The 11,779-nt window shown below is 55.8% G+C and overlaps 1 non-coding gene across 1 annotated transcript; it reads right to left on the reverse strand.

Annotated features, from left to right (window-relative positions):
* Positions 1–1,656: 1,656 nt before the first annotated feature.
* TRNAT-CGU (transfer RNA threonine (anticodon CGU)) lies at positions 1,657–1,728 on the reverse strand. Its single transcript has one exon. It is a non-coding gene; the product is annotated as a tRNA-Thr (tRNA).
* Between the last annotated feature and the right edge of the window lie 10,051 nt (positions 1,729–11,779).

An 11,779-nucleotide genomic window follows, 5' to 3' on the forward strand; every position in this document is an offset into this window, starting at 1 on the left:
CCTGCAATTTTCCCTGCAATTTCTCCCCACCTGGAGCTATCCATTGTCATGGGCCTGGTGTGGTGCTGCCTTCAGAATGGGTGTGAACTGTGTAGAGACCCTGAAATCCGTGCACACATCCAGACACAGAGCGTCCAGATGCTCTTTCTGCTTACAAAATGGCATTCACTAAAGTGAGTTCGATAAGAGGATTTACCCAAGGGAACAAGAGAGGTGGAAATTAGCCATGCTCCAGCAAGCATCTCCCCTGACATTAGGGCTAACGCTAATTTGCCCGCATTGAAAGATGTCACCTTTGTGCTGTTGGACTATGGAGTTGATCCTGGGAGTGGGCACCGACATATGGTATAGGTATATAGTCCTCTTGTACCAAAAAAAAAAGGAAAGAAAATCTAAGCACTGTGAAAGTTTCCGGGGAGATGTGGCTACATCCTTTCCACAGCTCCTCACTTTACTCGCACTGTCCCCCCAAGTAAGGACTGTTCGTTTGCACAAGGACTGTTCTGAGGCCTATTGTTGTTGCTGGTCGCACCCCAAGACCGACGCTCAGAACCTGCCTTTGATAAGACGCCTCAGGATGAAGTGTTAGAAGAGCTGCCTTCATTCTCTCTCTCTCTCTTTTGATTTTGTTTTTTGGCTCTGGGACCCCTAGGGGGTGTTGAGTATCAAACCCGGCTTGGCTTGCCGCAAGGCAAGCAAGCAAGCACCCGCAGGCACCCAACTGGCTGTCCTACCCTCCCGCCCTCGGGTCCCCTGGCACGCACCCTTGCTTAGAATGTAGCTGTCGGAGCTTCTCGGGGAATGGGCAGGGAATCGTGTTGTCAGGCCCCACTTTGGACTGGGGGAACGGGAAGCTCCTGGCATCTTGAGTCCCACCAGGACACGCTCAGGAGTCACTCGCTCCTGGCGGGGCTTGGGAGACCGGGTGGGGTGCCGGGGACCGACCCCAGGCCGGCCGCGCAGGGCAGAGCCCGACCCGCGGCACCGCGCTCCAGCCCAGGCGCGCCGGGAGTCTCGCCCAACCCGCCTCCGGGCAGCAGCGGGAGGCTCGCGCGCGCGGCTGCGAACTTCGGCCTCCGGCCCGGGGCCCCGTGCCCCCCGTCCGTCGTCCGGGGCTGGCCGGGTGGCCGCTCGCCAGGTGTGCCGGGACGTCCGCGCGCGTCCCGCGGGGAATCGGCGGGCGGGGCTCCCGCTGCGGGTCGCGCGCCCGGAGGTGCAGCTCTCGCGCGGGCTTCCCGCCACACCTCGGAGGGCCGCGGGGAGCGGGGAGGCGGGCGGGGGGCGCCCCGGGCGCGGGCGGGGGGCGGGGGGCGCGGGGCGGGCCGGGGCTGCGGGCCGCGGGGCGGGCGAAGCGGAGACGCTCCCCGCGAAGCCGCCGCCCGACCGGCCCTGCTGCGGACACGCGGCTCTCTGCGCCCCGCGGAGGGGACGGTCGGCGTCCGGGCGCTGGGGCCGGGCCGGCTGTCGCAGCTCCGGGACTCGGGTTCTCACTTCCCCCTGCGGGAGGCCCGGTTCCGGGCGGATCGAAAACAGTTGGGCCTGGGGGGGGTCTGTCTCTGCGCGCGGAACTGGCGGGAGTCGAGGCTCCGCGGCGCCGCCCGGGCAGAGCCAAGCCGCCGGACCCTAAAAAGTCGCCCGCCAGGGGGCCGGCCCGCCAGGCACGGACGGGGTTCGAACCCGTGATCTTCGGTTTACGAGACCGACGCCTTACCACTTGGCCACCGCGCCTGCGTTAGAGTGGCGGCGCGGCGAGCCTCTATCCTGGCGCTCCTCCCGCGAGCTCGCTCGGCGCGCACGAGACCGAGGACGCGCCGGCGCGCGTGCGCGTGCGCGCGCCGCCGGCCCCGCCCCTCGCCGAGCCCGCTCCGGCGGCCCCGCGGCCCGGCAGAGGCGCGTCCGCTCCCCGCCGCGGAGCCCGCGGTTCGAGCCCCTGCCCCGCCCGCGCAGTCCCCGCCCCCGGGTGAGGCCGCGGGGCCCCGGCGTCGTCGCGGCGGGGCGGGGGCCGCCGGGGAGCGGTGCTCGGCGCCCCGGGGTCGCGCAGCCGCGTGCGGGGCGCGGCTCGGGCCGCCCCCCCCTTCGGGCAGGAAAGACCCGGGCTCCCGAGGAGGCTCCGGGCCAGCTGGAGGGGCGCCGGCCTCCGAGGGAGTCGCCGCTCCCACGCCCACCTGCGCCCGGGCGCGCGGTTCCGGGAGCGTGGCCGGGTCGGCCGGTCCCGCCCGTTTCTCAGCCCAGGGGCCTCTCCCGCTCCGCCTGGCCGTGTCCGCGGCCTCTCTGCGGCCCCTGCTGTCGCCTTGGGTCAGTGCTGGCGGCTGCTGCTTGTGAGACTGTCCGCAGCTGGGCCCGGAGGCGGCGCCGCGCCAGGGCGCGGTCCAGCCCACGCAGGCCCCCTGAGCCTCTCCCGGTGTGTTGGAGTACACGGAGCTTAGGTATATCAGATTGTACCCATCACAGTGCTCCCGAGTCACTCCCATTACTTTGTCTGTCTGTAACCTCTTCTATGCTCTCTTCCCCAACCGATTTGTAAGGTCTCATCCTTCTTAGACACTGAAGCTGTACTGTAAGTTAATATTGCCTTTCTCCTCTCCTTATGTCTTTTGAGCAGTTTGCCTTAATGCAATGTCCTTTTGTATAGATACAGGAAGACAATTCATATTATGCTTTATAACTTAGGAATTGATTGGCTTTGAATATTATTCACTCCTGGGCATCTGCCTTCTCAACTTAAGCCTCAGTTGCCCTCACTTCCTAGCACCCCAAGGGCAGGGTCCCGACGTGGGACTGGATGGAACCAGGGCAAGCCGGTAAGTTATGTGCTACCCTGGCATCGCGATGGGCCAGGCCAAGGTGCCACGATTCTTAACTATAAGTTAAGAGTTTGATCATAGGCAAATGATATCATGATCCAAAAGTAACGACAAGACTAGGGCCCTGCTGCTAGGAATAGGAAAGATATCTGGCCTGAGCACTGCAGTCTGAGATCGAGATGGCCCTAGGAGAGCAATTCTATAAGCCCAAAGTATTTCTTACTGTGTCCATATGAAATGATTAATATTATGTATGCTTATATGTTGGTTGGACAAGGAGAGGAGAAACACGTCCTAGAAGCAGTTTCCTGTGTGTCCTGACTAGCTTGGATGAGACTGCTTTTTTGGAGATGTAGATTCCAAGCTCTAGCAGACTGGTCTTTGTTGTGCTAATCTAAGTGCTTGTAGCTTGTGAAAAGGTGAGGCCAGGATTACTGGCCTGCGGATGTAAGGAAACAATGTATGTTTGCCGCCTCAATGTTCTTTCTGTAACTCCTTTTGATGACATCATTATATTGCGCCCTTCAGAGGTACTATGATCTATATAAGGGAGATTTCAGGGCTCTCTGGGGGGACACGTGCACCAGAGAACCTGGGAAGATGGGGCTGAGGACAGAAGCGGAGAGAACAAAGGCGCACATGCCCGAGGATTCCTGAGGCCTCCATGACATACATCTCTTCCATGTAATAAACGGCTGCTAAGACCAACCAGCTTGGCCTCGTTTCCTTCCTTCGCCTGACCATCGCCATCCACCTCCCTGCAGTGGGGAAACGGCCAGACCACCGGCCTTTTATTTTTGTGTGTTTACACACCGGTGCAGCCCCGGAGGCCGCCGGTGGCAGGAATCTCCGGCACTGCCCCAGTGCAATGGCAGACCCTGCCCCAGCAGCTCGGCTGACACTCGCTGGTGAGGCCCCTGGACCGCCACTCCCCCCAAATGTGAAATCGATATTGCTGGGCATGTAGCTCAGCACCACCAGGAGTGATTCCTGAACGCAGAGCCGGGAGTAACTCGAGCATCATGGGTGTGGGTAGGTGCTCAACTTGCTGTCCAGCCCAGGTTCGAACCCCTGCGCTCCATGTGGTTCCCTGAGCCCCTCCAGGAGTGATCCCAGAGCACAGCAGGATGTGATCCAGAATCCCAACCAAAAAAGAAGAAGAAAGGAAAAGGATGAATGTTTAAGGTCTTAGGGCTAAGAGGCCTGTGGCCCTTTCTGGAAAGAGTTCTCAGGGTCGGGCATCACCCATCTCAATACGACCTGACTCCAGTCCCTTACCCCGCCCCCACAAATGCAAGGCAGGAAACTCGGATCTGCTGGTGGGAAGGGGTGGGAGGAGCAGAGGGGAGGTGGCCTTTTCGTGGCCTTTCTCACTTTTGAGAAAGTGTCCCAGTTGACTGGTGGTAGAGGTTGCTTTCTAAGTTGAAACACGGTGACTTTTTCCCAGTCTTGGGGAAAAAAAAGTCAAGTTTCTCTCCTGGTCTGGTGCTCCTGTGCTGTGCCTGCTGCTGGCCCAGACTCCCTTTGGTTCTGCTTTTCTCCCACTGGAGGTCTCCCACAGGCAAAGCCAGCCACCAGCTTTCCTCTGCGAGGCCTCCTGGACCGCTGATCAGCCATGCTTTGCTTCAGTACCCCTGGCTGGCCCGAGCTGGGAGGGGCGTGCCCCTTGATCTCTTGAGTCCCGGGAGCACAGTAGGGCCTCAACTGGAGCTTGAACCCAGAATATGTGACTGGTCCTGAGGTAGGCAGGTAGATAGGGAAAGGCCCTTGGCCATGAAACTTGGATTAACAAAGTTTCATGGAAGAAGAATTACAGGACTCATCTACCTTGTGGATGCAGAAAACAGACCTGACAAGACCTTCAGGAGTCCCTGAGGAACTTGGACCTCTCCCCTAATCTGATTAACTTTAGTGATTCAGCCCAAAGAAGACCATCACCACTCCCAACCTCCCTGGTAACCTCCTTAGCAACGGGACTTTTACCTAGGAAGAAGCCCCACGCGAGGGAAGGTTGAACAAATCCTATAAAGGCCACCTTGAACAAAGGGCGCACGTATGCTGCCTGAGCCCGTGTGCTGCTTGCGCCCATGTGGCCGAGCACATGTGGGCTGAGCACATGTGTCGCCCGCATCTCCCCTCTTGAGATGTGTACTTTCATGCTTTTCTGTCTCATGCTAGGATGTGTGTAGGGGCTCTCTCCACCTTTGGAGAAGCCCGTGTTCTCTCTCTCTTTCTTTTTTTGGTTTTTGGGTCACACCCGGTGATGCTCAGGGGTTACTCCTGGCTCATGCACTCAGGAATTGCTCCTGGCGGTGCTCAGGGGACCATATGGGGTGCTGGGAATCGAACCTGTGTCGGTCATGTTGGCTGCGTGCAAGGCAAATGCCCTACCCGCTGTGCTATCGCTCCAGCCCCCCGGGTTCTCTCTTGAGTACGTTACTCTCTCACTCTCTCCCCCTCCACATCCTAAAAATCCTCCAAATAAAATCTATTTATTTCGTTGCTTGTCTACTTCTGAAGTTCCTTTCTGTGAGGTGAGACAAGAACCCAGTAACCCTGGGTCCCGGGTGGCAGAGACGGTTGGGGAGAAAATGACCGTCTTTCTCCTCCCCGCTTCACATAAGTCACCTGTGGGGCCCACCGACAACCGACATCAGTCCTAGTGTTCTAGCTATGGTCACCTGAGAACCCCCAGGTCCTGCTGATGCTACCTGTTGATGAATGATGCGATGCTCCCTTTTTTGGTGGGTGAGGGGGGTTCCCCAAGTGGTGCTGAGGGCCACAGCTAAGGCTGGGGTTTGAGGATGTGCTGACAGGGTGGGAGGTGCTTGGGACCATCCCCCGCCCCCGCCAGGGGCCTCCAAGGCTGCACCCGGTAATTCTTCAGGAACCCTGTGGAACAGGGGCTCAAGCCTGGGTCCTGCGCTTGCCAGCATGTGTCCTAACCCCTGCACCATCTCCCCAGCTTGACCTGTCACCTGTTCTGGCCACTTCATCATGTCGACTCAGGTCTTTGGCCTGATTTGTGGTGCGTGTCTTTGTTACGACTCGGGGTTCACTGTGACTTGGGAGGAGAGTCTTTCAGATGTCCCTCCCTGTGGCTGCAGCTCATTCCCTGTAACTGCTCACCTGCAGGGTGCCAATAGTGTCCCAGTAGCAGCCACCAGGTGGCTTCTAGGTTTCCTCTTCTGCGGGGAGCTGTCTCCTGAGCTCACGAACGAATGGACTGTCTGGAGCCACCGGTCAGAGAGCGTTTCTGCCCGAGTGCGGCAGCCTTCTGTAGGCAGACCAGGAAAGGCCCGGTCGCTGCCTTAGCTGATCTCACATGTGACAGGCATCATGCTGGCCTGCTAGGGTGTTGTCATGTGGCCTCACCATGTGACGGGGCTATGGCTGATCTTGTGTATTTGAGCATTATGTGGTACTCCGGAAATTTTGGAGTTCTCAGCAATAGGTGAGAGACACCTATAATTCTGGAAATATGAGGATTCAGACACATAATTCTGCGCAAGCAACCCTTTCTGGTCTAGCATTCTTCTTGCTAGGAAGATGGGTGATGCGGGTGTCATATGCTAGGATCCAAGGTTGAATGTTTCATTGGCGCTCTGGAAGTTGGCGTGCCAGAACCTCGGATCAGATGCTCAGGCTGTGAGAGTTAGAGAAAGGACTTAGATGGCAGACGGTGGCTGAGAGTTCCGGGTTCTAGTTCTGGTGCTTGGAAATGCTCCATGTGTGGGATCCATTGTGTTTATCTAACCACACGAGTGAATATGTACACATACATGAGTTTGTATTTGTGTGTATGTACATGTATATGGATGCATGTGTGTATGTTCTATGTACATGTGCACATACCACAGTTCCCCACCGATCCACTGTTGGGGGATGCTTGTTCCCTTTTGCTGCCTATCAGGAGTAATTCCATTCTCTAAGAACCGGGGCTGCACCTTTGCCCACGAGGTGCTGAGTTCACGTCCTCTAGATGCCCACCCTGCGTGGCATAGCTGGTTCCTAGTCTGTTGTTTTTGGGGCTACACCTGGCTGTGTACAGGGATCACTATGGCGGTGCCCAGGGACCCTGTGCGGTGCCAGAGGCATGCTAGTCAGGACGTGTGACCCTGCGACTTGGTCTTTCAGCACTGCTTTGGCTACTTGAAGGCTCTTTGCTGGTGAGTTTCAGAAGAGTTTTCTCCTCTTTAGTGAAAAGTGCATTTGGAGTTTTGATGGGATTCCCTGACTCTGTAGCCCACCTGGTTAGTGTGGCTGACTGAGAAGTGTCTGTGCTGCTATGCCCGGAGTGTGGCCGTGTCACCAGTTACTTGTGGCTCCTTAAGTTTCTTTCATCAGCATCTTAATATCCAGGGTTCAGCTCTCTCTTTTTCACCCGTTTCTGCATGCTGTATTTCAGGGTTAGTGAGGGGATGTGGTTGTTACTAGGATGGTTTCTTCATTTGGTATTTTTTATTGTTCTGAATTTGTTTCCGATTTTCCTGTTGATTTTGTATTTGGTAACTTTACTGAATTTATTGGGTTTTTGGCAGAATCCTTAGGGCTTTTGTGTGTAAGATCATGTTGTCTGCAGACAGTGTCCTCCTCTCCGCTCCTGGTCTGGAAGCCCTTGTGATCTTTTTCTTGCCGGACTGCGCTGGCCAAGACTGCGGGGTGGTGTGGAGTAGAAGTCGGGGGCAGTGAGCAGTTTCCCCTGCGTGAGAGGCCTGGAAGCTTTCCCCTTCGAGCCTGGTGTTCTTTGGGGCGCCTTATCCTTCCGACTGGCTGCGACGGGTCTTAAAACGGAGATGGGCAGTTTGCAGTGTGCCTGGGAGCTGCTCGGAGCCCGCAGTGCCTTTCACAGGGGGAAGATCAGACAGTCCAGTCAGGTGGGCACTGCCCGGCACCTGGCTTTGGTGGACAACTTGTTCTGTATCACCCAGGCTTGGGATGCGTTCAGGTGGCCTCCAAGCCCCTGTCCTGACGGGCATGCATGGGTCCAGTGTGTGGGGTGGGGTGGCTGCTCAGATGCCGGGGCCGCTCTCAGAGCTGGGCCATGGGTGCCATTACCCTCTGTGTGGGATTGTGGCAGCTGCAGAGAGCACTTCGGCTGGAGCTCCTGAGTGCCATGAGCTGAGTTGGCCGCCAGCTGGTGTGTGATCGAGGATCTGAGACTAGAGGTGTTAGGAGCTTGTTGACAAGAGCAGCAGGTTGCGGGAGTTTAGGGGCTAGGGCTGGCCCTGCGTGACCCTGTGAAATAGGAATCAAGTCCCCACTCTGCTTCCTTTCCATGGGTGATTTGCTGAGGCCCAGCAGGAGCACCTGTGCTCTGCGCCTCTTCCTGCGAGCCTGACTCTGGCTGCACCCCTAGGACACAGTGCACTCTGAACTTGGGGAGCAGGCGCACTTTTCAGAGGTTTCTTTGGAGCTCTGCTCTCGAGTCACAGTGAGGTCCTGGTCAGGTAAACTGATGCCACTGGCGAGAGCAAGGCTGCTGGACAGACCACTTTGTGGATCTCTCTGCAGGCAGTTTCTCAAGTGGTGACCCCCAGGAGATTCTGGGGGGCCTCAGGTGAAAACCACATCATTGGCGGTCCCTGGCAGAAGACTGGGGGGTCAGCCAGTTGGGTAGGGGCCACAGGAGGAAGCCGAGGTTGGCAGGGGCCGTGGTTAAGGAGGACTGAGACACAGTACTGGGATGGCCACAACAGACACTGTCCCGGTAGCTTGGCCTGCGCTCTGCCCTGTGGGGAGGGGCCTGGTGCAGCTCTTGGAGACCCCACCTCACTGCCAGCCTCCTGCTTGGCATGCGATGGAGCTATGGTGACGGCCCCTTGGCCCCTTGGTGAAGGTGGAGCCGTTCCTGGGGCGGCAGTGCCCATAGCCAGTCCCCGAGGCAGCTTCCCAGAAGTGGTGGGCATGTGTGTTTTCCATCTGGGATACAGTTTGATGGCCCTGAGTCACCAGACCCCCCACTGGGGTGCAGGATCGGCTATGGAGAAACTGAGGGAGCCCCAGGGGAGCGGCTGTGTTCATAAGCGCTCTGGCATGCACCTTCACTCTGGAAGACGTTCAGGCTCTGCATTGCCCTGAGAAAACCACCGGGTGAGCATTCCCGGGCTCTGAGGGGCCTGGCCGTCTCCTGGCGCTTCTCAGGTGGGTGAGCTGCAGCCCTGCTCACTGCCACCCCCTCGAGTCTCTGTGCCCAGCTCACTCCTGTCCCTTCTCTGCTCCTGGGACGCCATTTCCTTGCCCAGTTCATGTCCATGGGGCCCTGGGCAGTGACTGTGCGGCAGCTGGCTGGTGCCCTGTGCTCTGTCTCCGGGGGACAGTCCTGTCCTCAAGTCAGGCAGCACGGCAGCCTGTTTATTTTGCCAAGGCCGAGTGGGGGGGGTAGTACTGGTCCTGCAGCTGTCTGACGGTAAAGGCCCATTTTACTGAAAGACGCAGAAGTCCGTTTTGTATGAGCTGCAAAGATTCTTTTCATAAACAGCTGCTTTTGTAGGCTAGTTGAATTAAGGGTTCAGCTGGATTTCGGGGTGACAGAGTCCATTCACTGTGTCTCTGTGTTAGCCCCAATGCCCTCCCGCCAGCACACACGCCTGCTCACTTGTGATTCACGTGGTTTCCTTGCAGACATGATTTGGGGCTATGCCGGTTTCTGTTCTGTCTCACGGGAATTCCTCCCAAACTGCCCCCACCTCAGGGAACCCACTCTCCTCTCCATAGCAAGACTCATCATAGTACATCAAAATGGTTTTTATTCGAGACACAAAAATGCAAAATTGCTGATATCAAACATTTCCCGATCAGCTACAATACTGCCACTATGTACAAAAGATCTGATGATAAATGTGCGCACATATAAAAATACAGTATGCGTTACCTATGTACAGTACATGTGCAAAACGCATGGCATTCAGACGTGATATGGAATTGGTTTCAGGGGTGCAAACAGCAAATACAAAGGCATCATGGTTTTCTTTTCAAAAAACAACATAAAGGCAATACAGGAACAGACCACCCTCACCCCTACTGCTATAATTTTTTTTAATTAAACTAATGCTTTAGTAAGCAGGGCTCTGTAGATTGGTATTTTTCTCCTTTTTTTCATAAAGTGAGATGCTAAGACATAATGTGAGAATGAAAATAAGAAGAGAAACACCTGCCACATTGCATTTATATTGCAAGCAAAAAAAAACCCTAATTTGTACGTAGAAACAACTGGATATCATTACTACTAAATACTATTCTTAAACCAACAAAACAAATCTATGCTATTTTACAAAGAAACAATAGAGAAATATCTACATCTCTGTGAAAATTATAAGCGTAAATGGATAATACCTTTTTGGGATTAATTTTTTTGAGATCTTATTTGTCTCAAATTTTAAATAAAAAGTGCCTTCTCTTGGCAAATACTTGGCAATGCCTTTGGTTCCTTTTAAAGCAAGTTTGCATTACTGTTGGTTACTTGAGGTTAAGTACTTTTGGTAGAAATTAAACTCTTCCTAAATGCTTCTGCCTCCTACCAAACGAGGAGATTTCTTTACAGCATGTTGAAAAGAGGTAATGGTCAGGAGTCTGGGTGGTTCTGTGACCTCGGTTAAAGCTTTGTCTCAGCAGTTGGCACAAAGCTCTGTTGAACGTGACAGCTGTGTCGACATTGCCATGCCACCGGATGGGCTTTCGGGCAGCACCGGGAGGTCTGAGATTGCCATGCTGCAGCCGCAAAATCGTGACTTTTGTAAGGACGATTCACAGAGCAACGCGTCTGCGGGGAGGGGAGGGCTCTCTGTAAACATGTGCAGCTGTCTGAACTAGAGGCCGCAACGCAAAGGTTTCGGGCAGAACTCTTTTGCATTGATGCACTTCCTCAAATTCCGCAAGAAAAGGGAGGTGGGGGGAGCACTGAAGGCTGCTTATGGCCAAGCAGAGTCACTCACAAAATGCAGCCCAGGAAGGGCCAGTTAGCGAAATTTGAACCAGGGAAAGAGAACGAGTGAGCGAGAGCGAGAGTGAGAGAGCGAGCGAGCGAGAGAGAGAGAATCTGATGATTTTCCAGTTCTGACTGAAACCATTTGGAAGATGAGCTGAAACGCAGCTGGGCTCTGCACTTGCAGCTGTGGTCCCCGGTCCCCTGCCTTTCCAGTCAGAGTGTGGATAATGTGGGGTCCTCTGCTCCAGTGCTCAGAATCTATGCTGGGGGGAAGCTTGTGGATCTGGATCTGGGGAATGGGCCACGGGGTCCACGGGCTCCCTGCCAATGCCCATAGGCAGGCAGCACAAGGGATTGTCGCCTCAGGGCTCAGGGCTCCGCAGCAATCTGGGACTGAAGTGGGCAGAGGAAGCCTGAGTCAGTGTTGGGGAGCAGATGGGGACCCACTCTGGGCCTGCCACGCCATGTCCCTCTCTCAGTTTCGTGGAGGGCCACACTGCAGGTTTAAACAGGAAACTTCAATAGGCTCTCTTTAGTAGTACAAAAATACTCATATTAAACGGAAATATAGTGTCCGAGCAAGAAGCCCCATGCCCGGAAGGCCTGGCTGTACAATTTTCCACAGTAGCATGCAGCTGTTGCCGACATGCTTTGCTGGTGGACCCATGCCTGAGTCACATGTGCACTAGAAAGGCCAGCGCCAGAGCTGTGGACACAGCCCCGCTGCCACGAAGCCACAGGAGACAACACTGAGAGTCTAAGCAGGGAACGAGGGTCCCAGCAGGCCCAGACACCTGCTCTCTTGGGGGCTGGCAGTGAAGGGGCCCTGTGGGCCATTGGGACACTTCAGTGAAGCGAGGGCTCCAGTGTTCAGGGGTGACTAAGGAAAGATGGAGCTTGTGGACGTGTAACCAGACCAACACGCGAGACAAAAAAATTGGTCAGCTATCAGGTAAAACACAGTCTCAGCAACGCCACCCCAGCCATGGGTCACGGTGAGCAGGGGCCAAGTAAGAACCCCACACAGGGGAATTTTCAGGTCTCTCAC

The sequence above is a fragment of the Sorex fumeus genome, unplaced genomic scaffold (genome assembly GCF_029834395.1).
Source record: "Sorex fumeus unplaced genomic scaffold, SorFum_2.1 ptg000045l, whole genome shotgun sequence".
Taxonomy (NCBI): Eukaryota; Metazoa; Chordata; class Mammalia; order Eulipotyphla; family Soricidae; genus Sorex; species Sorex fumeus.